Below are 18,541 nucleotides of genomic sequence, written 5' to 3'. Positions count from 1 at the left end.
ACAAACAAGAAGCCACTACTACTCACTAATATCAGGACACCTACCTGATGGTTAGAGCAGGGCACCTACCTGATGATGAGCAGGACACCCACCTGATGATGAACAGGCCATCTACCTAATGGTTAGGGCAGGACACCTACTTGGTGGTTAGAGCAGGACACCTACTTGATGGTTAGGGCAGGACACCTACTTGGTGGTTAGAGCGGGACACCTACCTGATTATAAGAGATGTGACAGCCAAGTTTCCCGGCTCTGCTGCCTTCTGCGAGTGGTGGTATCTCACTACTGGCAGTTCCAGAGATGCTTTCAAGAGGCCTCTCCCGCTCCACCCCCCATTATTGCCTAGCTCTGACATCACAATGACGCTGTTCAGCACTGGCCTATTGGAGAGACTCTAGCTCCAGCATGGCCAATATGGCTGTGGGGCACCTTGCCCTTGTCCCTTACTCTCTCTGCCTTGCTGAAAACCTTTAGATTACATTCTTCAAGATAGTCACCAAGGTCCACTCTCTTATTTGGCTACTTCCCCCTCTTGAGACTGACTACCAAGGTCCAGCTATCAAAAGTATTGAAGTCCATCAAGCAAAATCCCCCTTTGGCTCACCTACTTAACATACTCAATTAAAATTAAACATATCCTCCTAACACAGGGTTTTCTCATTTACCTTTACAAAACACCATTTCCTAGGGGCCACGTCTGCCTCCTCTCTATCCAGAGGCAGTCCTCTGTCCCCTACCCTGGGCAAATACCCCTTCCCCTCCCTGTTCCCTTCCCCTTCTCCCTCTCCCTCTATCTCCTGTCTTTGTCTCTTATTCTCTGACCTTTGTCCCTCTGTGGCAAATAAGTCTCCTTTATGCTGAGAACTTGGTCTTGTGGATCCTGAGCCAGTACCAATCCTTGTACCTAGCTGCACCATGGTCAACAGGACTATAAACAACCTCCCTTCCTCTCACCTTATCTATCCTTTTCCTCACTTTGTCTCAGCTTTTCTGTGCCTTTCCTATTTTCTACACCACCACCACCCTTTATTTTACAACAGGGTCTCACTTTGTAGCTCTGGCTGGCCTGGAACTTGCTATGTAGACCAAGCTGTCCTTAAACTTATAGAGCTCTGCCTGCCTCTGCTTCCCTAGTATCAAGATTAAAGTTGTGAGCTGCCCACGCCTCCTCCTCCTCCCCAGGACTTTTCCCTTCTTTAACAATGTCCGTATTTCTGTCTCTCTCATTATTTTATTTCTACCTATCTTGGTCTCTCTCTAAATCTGTCATCCTATATTTCTCCCTTTGTCTCCTTTTGTTCTTTTCCCAAACCCTGACTTTCCTCTCTCTATCTGACCCCATGATGTCCACTCTGTTCTTCCCCTGTTCTTCATTTCTTCCTACCATTTTCTTCTTTTTCTTTTGTGACACCTTTCTCCAGCACCATCCCATGTTTATCTTTTCTTCTCCTCTAGCTGTCTGCCCCATATATTTTTATTGGAAGCTACTCTGAGTAGCTTCTTAGAGGCATCTATTGAAATAGTGGCAGATAACTTCTGGCGATATTTACCCTTCCTAGCTCTGCCATTGGCTACAGTGACATTTTCAGCCTTGTACTGCCTCACATCTACTCATCAAAACTGCTTAATTAGACACCAAAATCCATCCTGAGGACAAGAGAATTAGGGATTAAATCAAGCATTTCAGTACATCCCTTGAATATCAATATTATCTTGTGTACAGGACCCTGCTATATATGTTTGATGAATTTTCTGGGTTCTGAAAAAATGAGTTTTACAAGAATTGTAAGAAAGCCTGACAAATAACTCTTATAAGGGGAGACTGTGTTTGTTCCTAAGTATAGTTTCAAAGGGATCAAAATATTTTCCATTAGCATTTTTCAACTTCTTTGTTACAAAATGAAAAATAATATTCTAATACTCCTTGTGTTCCAAGTCTAGAGAGGGAATATAGAAGTACTTTGAAGTGAGGGTGTGCGTGCTTACTTGTGTGATGTTATACACACGGTGTAAATACAATAACTATGAATGTACTTCATCAAAAATTTTTTAATATACATAAATGCTTTCTCAATATGACTTGCTGTTTTGTGCATAGGCACAAATCCTCTAAAGCACGGGCTCTCAACCTTGCTAATGATTTGACCCTTTAATACAGTTCCTCATGTTGTGGTGGCCCCCAACCATAAAATTATCTTCATTGTTATTTCATAACTATTTTTGCAACTATTATGACTCATAAGGTAAATACATTTGGAGATAAATGTTTGCCAAAGAGATTACAACCCACAAGTTGAGAATTGCTGCTCTCCAGTGCTATTCGAAGACCTGATTATTTAAAGAGAAAATTTGGGATGCTTTTTTAGTTAGAGTTACTATTGCTATGATGAAACATTTTGACCAAAGCACCTTGGTGTGGTAGGGTTCATTTGATTTATACTTCCACATTGTAATTCACCATTGAAGGAAATCAGGACAGGAACTCAAACAGGTCCAGAACTGGAGGCAGGAACTGACTCAGAGACCATGGAGGTCTGCTGCTTACTGTCTTGCTCATTATGGTCTATTTCTTATATAACCCAGCTCCACCAGACCAGGGTTGACCCATCCACATTGCTCTGGCTCTGCTCCCATCAATCACTAATTTAAAAAATGCCTTACAGTCTTGCTTATGAACCAATCTTATGGCATCGTTTCCTTAACTGAGATTCCTTCCTCTCAGATGGCATTAACTTGAGTAAAGTTAACACAAAACTATCCAGCAGAGGATGTTATCATGAACTACACTTAGGAAGAATGACTAAGCAATTTGAAAGTTTCTGATTTTATATACATGTACAATGGCGTCTCTTGGTTTAAGTGTAAGCAGTATCATTCAAAAAGACATCAAAGTCTGTCACAAATAACTGAAAAAAGAAATAGCATGCAACTCCCAACTCAAAGAGTCTTTTAGTTCCTGTCAAGGAAAAGAAGTCTGGGGTGAGGGGACAACACTAGGATGGAGAATTGTATATGTTCTTTCATAAACAAACTAACTCCACATGTCAGCATGTTCCTTCCACTGTCTTCCATGTGCATTAGGGCCAAAGACATCCTGGTAACCTTGAAAACAATATGCCTCCTTGCTTATCAAACTGTAACCTATGGTAACTGCCATGTGTCTTGCTCTTCCTGATGGAAAGAGCAAGTTGCAATTTTGGACAAGAGCAACTACTACAAACTAAGGTTTATGTAAATCATTGGCAAAAGTTTTCTTGGCTCTTGGGGAAAAACCCTGAAATTGAGGAATTCTAGAGTAGTGCTTTTCAAAGAAGCTCCCCTGAGTAGAAGTAGCTTCTACTTGCTAAATTTGCAATTGTGTACATAGACACATATCCTCTAGAATAGTCGTTCTCAAGCTTCTTAATGATGTGGCCCTTTACTACAGTTCCTCATGTTGTGGGGACTCCCAACCATAAAATTATTTCATTGCTACCTCATAGCTGTAGTTCTGCTAGTTAAAAATTAAAAGGTAAATATATTTGGAGATATAATAGCTGAGTAGCTCCTCTCTAAACACTTTCTGACTTTACCAATAATGTTTCTAACCCAAAAAGCTCGAAATACACCTTCTGACTTCAAAAGCAATGTCATAATGGAACCAGAATTAGACAATAATTTGAGATTAAATATATCACTCTTTGAAAACTCACTTTAATTTGCAGTATTTATACAGGGTTAGAAATGAGACAGATATTAGAAATTAATATACTAACCTTGCTACTGAAAAATCACAGATAAGAATATTAAATCATTTTCAGGAATTCTTTGTCTTCAAAGGTATAATATTTTTGAATTTCAAGAATAAGAATTTTATTTTTATTTTTTAAAAGATTTATTTATTTATTACATATGAATACAGTGCTCTGCCTGCATGTGTGCCTGCAGGCCAGAAGAGGGCAGCAGATGTCATTACAAATGGTTGTAAGCCACCATGTGGTTGCTGGGAATTGAACTCAGGACCTCTGGAAGTAAAGCCAGTGCTCTTACCCGCTGAGCCATTTCTACAGCCCAAGAATAAGAATTTTAAATAGAACTCCAACATGCATAAAATTCAACAAAATTTTCCTAAACATCTTCATAGAGCACTATACTAGGTTTTATTTTAATATAGAAAAATGTGTCTAATGCAATGTAAGCCAAAATAACAATTAAAGACCAAAAATTTGTTGTACAAGTGTGGTGTGTGTATGTGTGTGTGTGTGTGTGTGTGTGTGTGTGAGAGAGAGAGAGAGAGAGAGAGAGAGAGAGAGAGAGAGAGAGAGAGAGAGAGAGAGAGAGAATGTGTTTGTCAGTGTGCGTGTGTGTTTCAAAAATCCCCTTTATGCCTGATAGTTTTTATAGTGTAAAATGCAAGAAACATTGCTTTAGTTAACAATTGATATCTGAACTTTCTGTGCTGGATTACAAATAATCAGGTAGTGACAGACAAATCTCCAAGAGCTGTGATAGAGAAGCAGCCACCCTCACTCCTGATATCAGAACAACAGGTCTAGGAACTGCCAAATCTTGTTGATTGAGGTAAAGCTGACCCCACGTGAAATTCACAGACCCTAAGTGCACAGTTTAATAAGATTTAATGATTGTATATGCCCATGTAACCAGTGCCCCAACCACTAGGACATTACTATTTCCAGAAAAGTTCCTCCATGCCCTTCTCCTGAGTTTTCTAGCCACTGTATATTAAACATTTGGCTTATATGCTACTTGTAGGTATTGTGAACAAAATATGTACAGGTTTCTATGAGGATACTTACCTTAGGTAAATAGCTTGGAGTAGAAATTGTGGTCACAGTGTATACTTATTTAAATATTCTAGAAGCTACAAAATAGTTTTTCTAATGGCAATGGGTAAAATCATTCTTATTACTACACATCTTGCTATTCCACTATGAAGTGATATTTGTTATTACTTTCATTTATTTCCCTGATGGCTAATGATGCTAAGAAATATTTCCCTGCACTTGTTGGTAACTCATATAACTTTGGCAGTGAAGTTTCTGTTTACTTGTTTGGCTCATTTTTGCTTGGTTGATTGCCTTCATATTGCTTAAGTATGGGAATGCTTTCGTATACTCTAGATCCATGTCTTGTGTCAGATATATAGGTATAGTAACAGATAGTTGTAAGCCACTATGTGGGTGCTGGAAACTGAACCCTGGCCTTCTGCAAAGCTAGCAAGTATTCTTAACCACTGAGCCTTCTTCCCAGGCCTTGAAGATTACTTTAGATGTTCCTTACCATTTTAAGAAATGTGCCTGTGCCTTCATTCTTGGTTTACCTAGAGCTATATGTCATTGAGTGAATGTGAAAATTTATAAGATTACGTTTCTGTGTTTGGTGGAATAATCATCTGGTTTTCTTTCTTTTGTAAATTTTGCAAATTGTACTGATTGGCTGAATGGTTTTGCATGCTAAAACTAAGCTTACATCTCTGATTATGTTGTTGTTGGGCTTTTTACATACTGCTTGACTCAATTTATTAGCACTTAAAGACCTTCATGTCTATTCTCATAAGTGATGTCAATCACGATTTTCTTTTTTACCCTCTATTTGATTTACCAGATTTTGTCAGCTTTGTGTTGTCTTCATCATTATGAGTTGGGGAAACAGTTCTTCGTCCTGGGTTTTCAGAAAGAGTATATGCAAAATGGCTACTATTTCCTTACATCAGTAGTGAAACTGTCTGGAATTCTTTTCTTTTTTATTATTTCTGTTATTTTTTGAGATTATAATTACACCATTTCCTTCTTCCTTTTTCTCCCTTTAAATCATCCCATATACCCTTTCTTGCTCTCTTCCAAATTCACAGCCTCAACATTTTTAGGGAAAGAATTTTCATTTCATTGCGACCTCTTTAATAGATTTAAAAGTAGTAGATTGTTCTATTTTCTCTTGCATCTGTTTCTAAACACTAGTGTTTCACAAATTTATCTTTGCCAACTATGTTGCTGATATTATTACCACTAAATTGTAACTTTATTATTTTATTGAAGCTCATAGTGTTTTGCAAAATATTTTTTATTTATGGTAAAAACTGATTTGGATTTTCTCTCTTTTTTTATTAATTTATTCATATTACATCTCGATTGTTAGCCCTTCCCCTGTTTCCTCACATTCTTCCCTCCCTCCCATTTCTCTCCTTCTCCCCTCCCCTATGTCTGTGACTGAAGGAGACCTCCTCCCCCTATATATGCTCTTAGAATATCAAATCTCTTCTTGGTAACTTGCTATCCTTCCTCTGAGTGCCACCAGGTCTCCCCATCCAGGGGACATGGTCAGAAAAGGGGCACCAGAGTTCATGTGAGAGTCAGATCTCACTCTCCACTCAATGGTGGAGAATATCCTGTTCATCGGCTAGGTCTTGGTCTTTGGAAAGCTATCTGGTGCTTTCTCAGAAAAATGGTAATAGGGCTTCCTCAAGACCCAGCCATCCCACTCCTTGGAATATACCCAGAAAATGCCCTACCACATAACAGGGACATATGCTCAACCATGTTCATAGCTGCTTTATACATAATAGCCAGAACATGGAAACAGCCTAAGTGTCCCTCAGTAGAAGAATGGACTAAGAAACTGTGGTATATTTACACGATGGAATACTACTCAGCTATTAAAAACGAGGAATTCCCGAAATTTGAGGACAAATGGATTGATCTAGAAATTATCATAATGAGTGAGTTCACTGAGAAGCAAAAAGAGACAAACGGTATATACTCACTTATACCAAAACACTAGTCCAAGGGATACGTACCATGAAAATCTTTACTTACCAAGAAAGTAGGTCAGAGGAAAGGACATCCGATTGAGACTTTAGGCAAGAGTAGTATGGAAGAAAGGGGAAATAGTAGGACCCACAGGGTCCTGGAAACCTACAAGAAGAACTTTATGACAGGCAGATCTGGATCCTGGGGTCCTCCTCAAACTAAGGCACCAGCCAAGGAGAATATAGGCAGTAAGCTTCTCTCTTCTTCTATGATAAGTATTGCTAAGAATTTATCAGTTTCTTAATAAATAAGTTTTCAGGAATCAAACTGCACCTCACATATTTTGGTATATTGTGAAATTGTTCCAGACTGCGGGGTCTCCTGTGGCCTAGAGGACCCAAATGCTGGTATTTTGTGGCCCACAGCTCCCTCTGAGACCCAGAGCTCAGAAGCTGTGTGCCCCTGCAGGCATGCAGCTAGTTCTTGGAGCCGGAGCCCCTGCCTGTGTGGACCTGGGAACTTTCTCTGGATTGGCCTGGTGACCTGAGGTCAGATCTTCTTGTGTTCCTGCACGTCCCATTAGGCTCAGTTGAATCATTTTCTAAATTTTCTTATGATTATTTTCTACTTATTGTATATCTGGCACTGTGTTATTTCATTTTTCATGCATTTGAGGATTTCATTTATGTTTCAATGTTTTAAATTTATTATCTACTGTGTGGGTGTGATATGATATGGTGTGTGTGTGTGTGTGTGTGTGTGTGTGTCTGTGTCTGTGTGTCTGTGTGTGAGTTCCCATGTGTATGTCATGGCACACAGGTGTAGGTCAAACAACTTGCAGGAGTCAATTCTTTCTTTTATTTTAAGGAGCCAGGTATTGAACTCAGGTGTTCAGACTTTGTGGCAAATGCTTTCACCTGCTGAACCAACTTGCCAACAAGACTTTGTGTTTTTAAATATCCTTAACCTTTTTCACAAAGTTATTTCATTTGTCACTGAAAAGAAAGTATAAATATTTGCAGCTATATGCACCGTTTTATTTTTTTCTTTGTCTTAATTTCCTTTTAATCTCTGTAGTGTTCCTCCCGTATATTGGCATATATTCTGATGCTTTTGCCTTTACGATTAGTAAATGCTCTTACCTTACCTAACCTTAGTAATCCTATCAGTTTTCTTATGTAGACTATTAACATGACTATATATGCATAACAGAATTTGATACTAAAGAGCAGTAAAAATAGTAGAGTAATTGTTATTCTGACTTTAACCATATGCGAAATTATTTACATTTCAATTGGGTGTGACTTGATCGCTGAAGTCCTTAATTTGAAAGATCAGTTGTTTGTAAGCATGTGTAATCTTTCAGCATCAAATGTTTTTGTTTGATTGTTCTTATAAAAGCATAATGAGAGCTTTTGAGATTTAATCTAAAGTATTTTTAATTCACTTACATATCCTTATATCTAATTTCCATGTTCAAAATTTACATATTGAAAAGAAAGAGTTCAGTGGAAGTAGAAGGGGAAGTGTGGAAATGACCAAAATATCATATATATATATATATATATATATATATATATATATATATATATATATATATATATATATATATATATAAAACTGGGCAAATAATAAATAGATAAACAAATAAACAATTGATAAATACATAAGGATAAAAAGTTGTCTGTCCATGATTATATTTATATCTATATGCTTCTTTCATATAAAATATGTATAGCAAGTGTTACTATATACATTAAGCTAATATTCAGTGTGCTGTCACAGAAAAGATATTTTTCTTTTAAAAACATATAAAATCTCTAATATGCCATGTTTACAAAATAAAATGGTCTTATCATAAAATCCATTTTGATCATTTAAAAGACTTCATGTCAAAGGCCTCAAGCATTTCAAACTGTGCTTTGAAATTAACAACTGGAAATCAAGACTCAAGAGTTTTGTAAGCACTGCATTATTTTATTGAAAATCATAAATGCCTTTTTGTATACTGAATTGGAATAGAATGTAGATGAATTTTTGCTTTCATAGGTCCACTTACAAGATCCAAAGGTTAGTTATTTCATTTTTAAAGAAAAAATATTTTCCGAAAAAATTCAGGGACTGCCATTAGTTCAGATAGACATAATAATTGCTTTGCTTTTGAAGTTAATTTTGCAGTTTATTTTCCCTTTACAGTCATGACTTAAGCAAGGATTAGCATTTAGTAACTAAGGCTTAAAAATGCACTGTTGATCTACTAGAGCAGACATAGTTTTGGAATTTTAATTTGGGCAGCCTCTGCTTTAGCTGGACAAAGAATATGGAAGGTGATAGCATGTCTCCAGCTTGCTGCCTTTGGAAATGTGACCCTGCTCTTTTGAACAGTCCCTAGTTTCTCTGCAGAAACGAGCTTCCATGACACAGGAGAGCAGTCAGGAGAGGACAGGGAGTGAACATGGATGACAGAAGTGTCTGTGCCACTCATTCATTAGGGACGCACAAAGGGGTATAGAAATCTGGAGCTTTTGTAGGGATTGAGAGCTCCATATCAAATGTCTATGGGGTAATTTAATTACATGGCATGGTAGGAATGACACAGTGGTTACATTAATAAACTGAAGCATTAAAGAATAATAGCCCAGTTATTGCTGAATTATGGGAAACACGCTGCCTATTCATTCCTGGGGACATTAGAAGGGAGAAGGAGGGGGCTTACCACTTTGCACTCCTAATGCATAAAGAAACAGTCTCTTGCTTCTACAGACCTGTGGAAAACTGGGTACAGTGGAAGACCCAAAGTCACACACGAGAGCATAAATCTTGCTTTGTGTAAGATGCTTAAAATATCACAAGCTGTCTGTTTTTATGGTAGTAAATAAAATTGACTTGGGCCAGACATAGTAATGAGCATGTGCTACATAAACATCTTTGAAGAACCTTTTCAACAGATCTCAGAGATGATAATCCCTGACCGTTGTCCTGGGCCTCTTGTTAATAGATTCCATTTGACACACTCATAGGCTACTAGATTACTAACTTAAAAGAAGTAGTCTATTATTTAATAGAGCTAAAGTAATTTTTTTTATTTTCATCCCTCTCTTATGGACAGCTAGAAGAAAATACCCTCTCCACTTTTGCAGGAACAAGGAAGAAGGAAATCACATTTGATTTCATATCATGTATCAAGAAACACTTCTTGAATCTTGTAATACTGTTACAAAAACTGAGCTACAGGAGAAAAGAGGAGATATGTAAGATGTGGTCTCCACTTCCAGATTCCAATGGAGGAATTCAGAGATTAAATAGGCCCTTTTCCCTACATAACTCCTGAGAATCTTTTTGTAAACTCCTCTACACACTGTTTTCTCATTGGTGTTTCTTCATGAATTAAAAATGGTTAATGATGAGAAGATCCATCCTACTGCTAAAATCCTTTGATCCTATGAAAGCTGAAATAGTTACCTTGAGAAGACAATAAACATCTCTTTTTCCCAGAAATGAATGACAATAAATAGAGAATGACCTCAAGAATCACTAACAATATAAATATAAATCCAATAAAATAAATTATATATTGTCCTTTGAAGATTTAAACACCAACAATGGAATTTAAACAAATAGAGTACATACATTCTTTGGCTAAAGTAGACTGATATGAGTTGAAGGCAAAATAAAGAGTTGGAATACTTCCGGTGACACATATTTCCCAGAGTAGGCCAATGCTGCTCATTGTCCCAGAATCACCTCCACTAAGACGTTTTCCATCTGTGGTCCTCAAGTTGAATAGGCAAGACCAACAAGTGGGAAACTTGTTATAACAGGTTGGTGGGTTCAATCACTGAGCTCTGATTCAGCAGGTCTGGGTTGGAGCCAGAGAGTCTGCCTTTCTCTCCATTTCCCTCTGCCCTTCTACTGGGACTGATGATCCAGGGACCAGCTTAAGAACCACTGCTTTAGGTATTAGAAAGACAATGCCCTCCGGAGCCTTGAAAGAAATTGCAAAATCCCCTTTAACTTGGCAGTTAAGACCAATTTTCTTTCATGTTGCGTTGACAGACATCCTTGATGAGGTAGTCCTTGATAATTCAAAGGGCAGAGTTTAGAAATACTAAAGATGAAATGGAAACAGCGTGGCTTTTCCTTGTGCCACTTAACAGGCGTTACATAAACAGACATTCTCCTGCAGACTCGGTTCTTTACTTCAGCTCTTCAGAGCATTCCACTGGGATCAAAGAGTAGCTGGGTAACCCTGGCTAATTGCGTCTCTTTCCAGTCCCACTTCATCATGTGCTCTGGGCAAAACAGACAGATCCAACCATTGCCCACTGGTTCCTGTGTAGCCACAAGTTTCAGAAATGGATTAGTCAGCAGTTCCTGGCTCTCCTGCCCACACTAACCACAGTTTGGCCACCAAAAATGTGGGTCAGCACACTGCCAATGTTCCGAAGCATGGTGCTTACAAGGACCAGAAAGCTCAACTTCAAAACATGTAAGTTCTCTGCTGTTCAGAACATAAGGAGGGCAAAGGTCAGTCCTGCTGTTCTTGGATCTGATCCTGTTATGCCATTTTTTTTTTTGAAGCCAATTGCTGCTCACACAATTTTATTTTTCTCTTATAAATTCTGCCAGACAGTGATTTAATTCAATGAGGCTTGGCTATAATTTTTAGTCTGATGCACCTATTAATCTATTCTTCTGTTTCTCAGAGAAAGAAACACTTGACTAACTTTCTACTGCAGATTAAAAATCACTAACCTTCACAGTCATCCAGATTCATAAAGCCACACTATGAGAAACACCTTCTTTTTTGTTTTGATCAAGTTCATAATTTATTGTAAATTTTACTGCTTTTGCCCTCATATAGAATTATACTGTTGGTTTCTCAAGAGATCTCTTTTTCTATACTAAAGTATTGATTTGTAAAGAACGGCAATGCTTTTTGGTCGTTATCTAGATGATATCAGCTTTCTGGTTGTGATCTAGTGAGAAATGTACCTTAGATAGGGTTTGGCTGAAACAAAATTCTCAGGACCTGTAATTTGTTACTTGCATTGTTTGCACAGCTTTAGCCACAATAAGAAGCCTAGCGATATGTATTGGAGGGCAGGGGATATGGATCAGTAGGTAAAATGCTTGTTGATAATGTTAGTGGGATTCCCAGAACCTAGGTACAAGGTGGGTGTAGCAATGTCTTTCTGTAATCCCTGTGCTAAGGAGGTAGAGATACCGTAGAAATCTTGGTGTTTGCTAGTCAGCTAGTCTAGCTGAATCAGAAAAGCTTCAGATCTAGAAAGAGACCCTGTCCCAAAAATAAGATGGACCATGATTACGAAAGACATCCAGTCTCGGCTTCTGACTCATATGTGCACATATAGCTGACATACATACATTCATGTACATGTGAGTGTGCACATACATGCACACATGCATACAACCACACAGGCAAACAAATATATATATATATATACACGTATAATTTTTATATATACACTGGATGGATTTTGAAGCTTTATTTTGCTTCATTAAGAATTTAAGAGACTGCTAGGCACAGTGGCACACGCCTTTAATGCCAGCATTCAGGGAAGCAGAGGCAGGCAAATCTCTGTGAGTTGAAGGCCAGCCCAATCAACAGCTAGTTTTTTACTTAAGTTCAATCAGCATGTATTGTGTGTCTACAGCCCCCATTTTACTGGAACATTACCAGTTTGCTGTACAAGTAGTTAAGGATTTCTGTTGTGCATCCAGCACTAAGGCAAAAAGATGGAGAAATGGTGCCTTAAATGAAATAGCACAATTCTCCTGAATATTCTGTAATCACAATTTTAAAATCAAATTCTGGCCTTACTGCTACGTATTTCTAGGGAGGCTGAGGATGTCAGTGTGAGGTGAGCTTTTTGTGTCAAATTTCCTTTGAGATTTTTTTTTTTTTTTAATAAGAAAGAAGTGTCACATGGGGGCATTCTTGAGCAAGGCTTGTTTATGCAAGTTGGAGAGCACGGAACACTACAAAAAGCAATTTTTCCCCTGGAAAAATTCAGCCACTGGAAACGTGGTCTTGTGCAGATAGTGAGAAAATAATTGTCTGCAGGTTTGATGAAGGGTTTAAGCACTAACGTTTTAGGGTGAAATACAGCTGGTTTCAGATTCTATTGCCAACTCCAAAACAAGCTAACTTCATGTGGTTTGGGATTTTGCAACTGCTTCTTTGTAGAAGACTTATAGGGACTTTTTGTTTCAGAAACATCTTTGGGAATACCCCATCCCCACCATACAGTTACTGAACTCTAACTGAAAAATTACTGGACAGCATTACTGATTCTTCCCAGCAGAGGGCACCATTATACCTCCATCGATTTTGGATGCAGCCACACCTTCAGCAAATCCCTCAAAAAACGTTGTTTATATCCTTAACCCGAATACATAATCCTCAAAGAGAAGAAAAAAAGTACAAATAAATCTAACAAGAAAAACATACACTTCTATAGAGCTATAATTTCTGCAGTTCTTAGAGGACTTTTTGTCAGTAGCGGTGGTCGGGGATCCTGTCTACAAAACTGAATTGCAAGACAGGTTTGGTGCTGGCTCTCTGACTGCCTTGCTTCTCTTTGTTCTTGTCCCCTTTTTTATGAGCTGTTATCCATTCATCTCAGAAACTGCTTTCTGATGAAATTTATATATCCGTAAACTAATACAATAAAGTAAATGTTAAATTTCCCATTGAAGGCTGGGAACTCATGAACCCAGTGTTTGGATTGACTGGACATTTTTCAAACATGAAAAGTATTTTTTGCTGCTTTCGTAACCAGGTTGGTAGAGGAAAACAGTTCACTAATCCGTATTTGTATGTTATCCCAGATGTGCATATGACATTGTATTAATTTCTCTTCAATTCACACTAGAGAGCTGCTCTTATTATAAAATATGTCTATTCTCATGCAAAGAATTGTATAGGAAATATCCCATTTAGCACAAAACCCTTTAACGCCCAACTTCATATTTTGAGAATAGACCGGCTTTATAATCCATGCTAATTAAATTATTTCTTTTTAAATGGCAACAGGTACAGTACTAAAAACAGAATATTATGCCTTGATTTAAATGAAATTAGAATAGACACTTTTTGAAATTGTCATGTTAGTGATACAATTTTTAAAACAAGCTTGGCATTGTACAGATTGTCACTAATTGCTGTAGTAGTTATTTTTCTCCTTTTGTCTGATGATATTGTTCCCTTATGTTAAAGTTTTGGCAGACTCCTTGGATGTAAAATATTTTTCAAGCCCAACCAGACATTGCTTCATTTTTCATTCTCTTTTCATTATTTTTGGAGTATTATCAAAAGAAGCTATTGATATTTTACATGCAGCCTACTTTTATATATTCTATCTGTAAGTGTGAGATACAATTAAGTTAACAACACTATTAATTCAATTGAAGGGAAAAAAACTGTGGTAAAATGTTTCAGACTTGATTAACAAAAGTATACCATGCACAAATAGAGACTGTGGTAGCTACATAAGCTGAATTCGTGCTACTTCCCATAGAGTTATGGATTTGGGTGCTAAGATCCTGTGAGATATCTTGGTCTCCAGGCTTAGCAGACATGTAATATAGGGCTCCATTTGGAACAGAGACTTTAATATCCTCTCTTGTCTGGATTCAACCGGGGCTCAGCTTTCAGCTGTGCCTCTAGGAAGACACGTTGTTTCCAGGGTTGTTTAGGATCCTGAGAAGAAGTAGCACAAAAAGGAGGCCTCCTCCCGACTCTTCCAGTGTGTGTGTGTGTGTGTGTGTGTGTGTGTGTGTGTGTGTGTGTGTGTGTGTTTCAAAATGTAATGGAGAAGTATCTTGTTTTGAAGCAATTTTGTTGTTGTTGTTGTTTTGAGATAGGGTTTCTCTGTGTAGCCTTGGCTGTCCTAGATTCACTCTGTAGACCAGGCGGCCTCAAACTCACAGCGATCCACCTGCCTCTGCTTCCCAAGTACTGGGATTAAAGGCGTGCGCCATCATGCCTGGCTGTTTTGATGCTATTTAAAGGGACCATTACTAGGGAGTAAAATTCCAAGCATACTAAATACCCAGTCAGACTTGTGCAGTAGCAATAATTGCTTTTCTACATTCTTTCTATCACCTTTCCAAGGTACACAGAGGATGACTTTGCATTTTCAAAGCTCAAGATTGAGATTTGTTCATAGGTAACAAAAATGAACTACTGTTCTCTTCTTAACCAAAAGCCTGGCTGTGCCAAAAATATTTGAAAAGCAGGCATCCAAGCTCCCCCTCATGTGAAACCTGCCAAATTACAACATTTAGATTCTGGAGATCTTTGAGTGCTCTTAACTACTGGCATTGAACTTTAACATTTATAGAATCGAGATATGAAGCAAAAATTCCTAACATAAATATTTAACCTGTCAAGATTAGGCAATTATGTTGCTGTTCTTTACTTTTTTTTTTTTTTTTTAGTTTTTCGAGACAGGGTTTCTCTGTGTAGCCTTGACTGTCCTGGACTCACTTTGTAGACCAGACTGGTCTCGAACTCACAGTGATCCGCCTGCCTCTGCCTCCCGAGTGCTGGGATTAAAGGCGTGAGCCACCATGCCCAGCTCCTGTTCTTTATTTTATATTACATTTATTTATTTTGTTCATGGAAGTGGGCCACAACACACATGGGGATGACAGAGTACAACTTGAAAAAATCAGTTCCCTTCTTTCATCATGTAGGTCCAAGGAATTAAACTCAGGTCCTCATGTTTGACAGAAATTGTCCTTAGTCACTAAGCTATGTAGGTGGCCCTATCTTGATGTTTTTTGAGTGATTCAAACTTAAGACTTCTTTAAGAAACACTTTCTATCTATCCCTTTGTGTTCCTTTCTATACTCCTTAGGTAAAGCAATGGTTTTGAACTTAACCATGATATCAGCCTTACCTGGGAATACAATTAGCCCCTTTCTGGTTTCTCAGATCTAAGATGGGACCTAGGAACTTTCACTTTCAGTGAGTTCTCAGGTTATGATGATGGTGGTGATGAATTTGACAGAGAAAAGATATTTGGAGGACCACTGAGCTACAATCTAGCAATACACCAGTCTCTTCTTCCTTTGAGGTCTTGTTGAAAATTGAAATACTCAGGCTGGTTGTGGTGGTGCAGGCCTTTTATCCCCAGCACTTGGGAGGCAGACACAGGCAGACCTATGTTAGTTCAAGGTCAATCTGGTCTACAGAGCAAGTTCCATGACAGCCAGGGCTACACAGAGAAACCTTGTCTCAGAAAAGAAAGAAAGGAAGGGGAAAAAAAGAGAGAAGGACAGAGAAAATTGAAATACAATTCCCAATAAACTGCATCTCTTATAGAAATTCCTTCCTCTGGAAATGAATACATCTATTGGTAAACTAAGGGAGACGTCATTCTTGTTACACTTTCAGGTGGACATGCTTATTATTAATGTTTGAAATAATTACTCAAATTTTGCATCCAATAAAATGAATTGGAAGTACATCAACTCAGAGTATCTCCATCTTGACATTACTGACACTTAGAACTGATTAATCTTTAGTGTGGAAAGTTGTCCTGCTTATTCTATAGCAGCATTCCTAGCTTGTACATGCCAGATGCCAACATCAACAAAATGTGATGCCAGCATCACAGCATGCATCCTCAGGCTATGATAGCCAAAATTGTTGTAGACATTGCCAAATGTCACCTGCAAAGGGAAAGTCATCCCTGTTTGAGAACAACTGTGTTACATTATTTTTAAATTCCCTAAAATGTGGAAAACAATTGCAGGTTGCAGTCAAATGAACATGATACTGTAACTGACTTGAGCTTCCCTTTCAACAGTTAACTGGTGCAAACCTTCATCCTCTGCCTATTACATCTTAGTCCTTTGACTCCTCTATTAGTAGATGTTCCTCATTTAATCATTTGTTGCTTCTCTTTCCTTCCAAGAGGTGAAATATTTAGGAATTCATGAATTCCTAATATAGCTATTGTATAGAGGTTCCTTGTATTTGAATGTTTTAGTCATGTTTTATATCTTGTATGCCTTGATGTTTTATTAGTTTATAAATATTACAGTGGTATTCTAAACTTTACTAACGTTTAAAGGCCAAAACATTTTAATGGGCTTGAAACAAATAAGCAAACAAACAAATGAAAATCTCCTGAGATGCTATGGCAGAAGTTCAAGGCCAGATTAGTCTATATAGTGACTTACAGGCAGCCATTGTCTTAAAACAAATGAAAAAGAGTCGGTAACAATTTGAAATGAATCCAAACGTTATGGGATAAAAAGAATTCTGAAGATTTTCTCACTAACTGTCTCTAACTCACTAACCAAAAGCTTTTGGAAACATTTTTACTTTAAAAAGTACAGAAAATAACTTCACTAATTGTCTATTGCATTCCTTAACAAAAGACCACAGCTCAAATAGCTTCTTAGAGTTCCATAAAAAGAGCCTATTAATACAATGTAGAGTTTTGTAAGGAAGAAAGGCCGCCTTGACAGGTTCCACTGCATGGCCCATGATGTACTCCTACCTTCCTACTGCTATGATTCTGGGGCTAGGAAAGATGAAGGGGCTGTGGAGGAGGTACCATGTGCCATCACTGAGGAATCAAAAATAGGAAGCATTCCTTAATGAGTTCAGCAGTCGGTCTGAAGACTGGACATGGCTGGTTTCTGTCTCACACAGCTATAGTGACAATATTTCCAGAGCAAAGGAGCAGAGTCTGACACAAGAATTTGTGTTACTTCCAGATGTGAAAAGCATCTGGGGAGGGGAGAATGGAAGTCGGTATGTTGAAACATGCCACGGTATTTATGTAGATTGTATAAGATGGCAAAAGAAGACTGCAGTATGAAGTCCTTATCCTCCACTACATGCTATCAATATGATCAGAGGCTGTCTAATGCCAGAATGGGATTCCTCAAGGTTTACCAGAGTGGGAGAAATAGAAAGGGGAGCAGGAAGGGAATAGAAGAAGGAATAAAATACAAAAATAGAGAAATATATTCCCTTCTTCAATGTAAAGGATTATCTGGCTGAAAATTATTAAAAGAGACTAACAGCTTTCATGTGTTTTGTATGATGGTAAATAGATACAAAATTTTTAAAATTTTATTTTATTAATTTCTCATATTACATCTCAATGGTTATCCCCTCCCTTGTCTCTTCCCATTCCTCCCAATAGATACAAAATTTAAGGATAGTAATTTTATGATCTTAAAGACATACCTTAATCAATTCTACATCTAGAAATATGCCCTATGGAAACACTTGGGGAGTTTAGCTAATGTGAGAATAAATTAAGATTGATGACAGTGATGTATATTAGACCATGTGAGTGATCGAAAGGCCAACCTAAGTAGCTTAAATACTATGTGGCTTATCCAAATAATTGAATGTTATATAACTATTAAAATAAGAATGCTAGTAAAAATAACTATAGAGCACTATATATAAATTTGCTCCACATTAAAATATATGTTATGTTTACATAAGGACAACTCTAGAAGCTTGTACCAAAAATTACCACCCGTGCTTGATTTCTGTAGGTGTACTAGGTAAAAGATTATTTTACTTTCCTGGATGGTCCTGAATTTCTAATAGTTCAGCAATGTACATGGGCAATTTTCATTTTACTTCATTTAGAAAGGTGAAAGATCTATACGATATGAAGAAAAATCAGTGTATCACAATTCATTTAAAGGAATAAGATGTACGTCAAAAGTGATTGAGCCCTAGGGGAGAGGAATAGGGTGAAAGTGGGAGGGAGGGAGGAATAGGAGGA

The 18,541-nt window shown here is 37.8% G+C and overlaps 1 protein-coding gene across 2 annotated transcripts in view; it reads left to right on the top strand.

Moving 5' to 3' along the window:
- Positions 1-18,541, top strand: part of Mid1 (midline 1) — a 351,166-nt gene that overhangs the window by 86,233 nt on the left and 246,392 nt on the right. The window lies entirely within an intron of this gene.

This window comes from Acomys russatus, chromosome X (assembly GCF_903995435.1).
Source record: "Acomys russatus chromosome X, mAcoRus1.1, whole genome shotgun sequence".
Classification (NCBI taxonomy): Eukaryota; Metazoa; Chordata; class Mammalia; order Rodentia; family Muridae; genus Acomys; species Acomys russatus.
The sequence above is the reverse complement of the archived record's forward strand: the minus strand, read 5'-3'. Positions and strand labels throughout refer to the sequence as shown.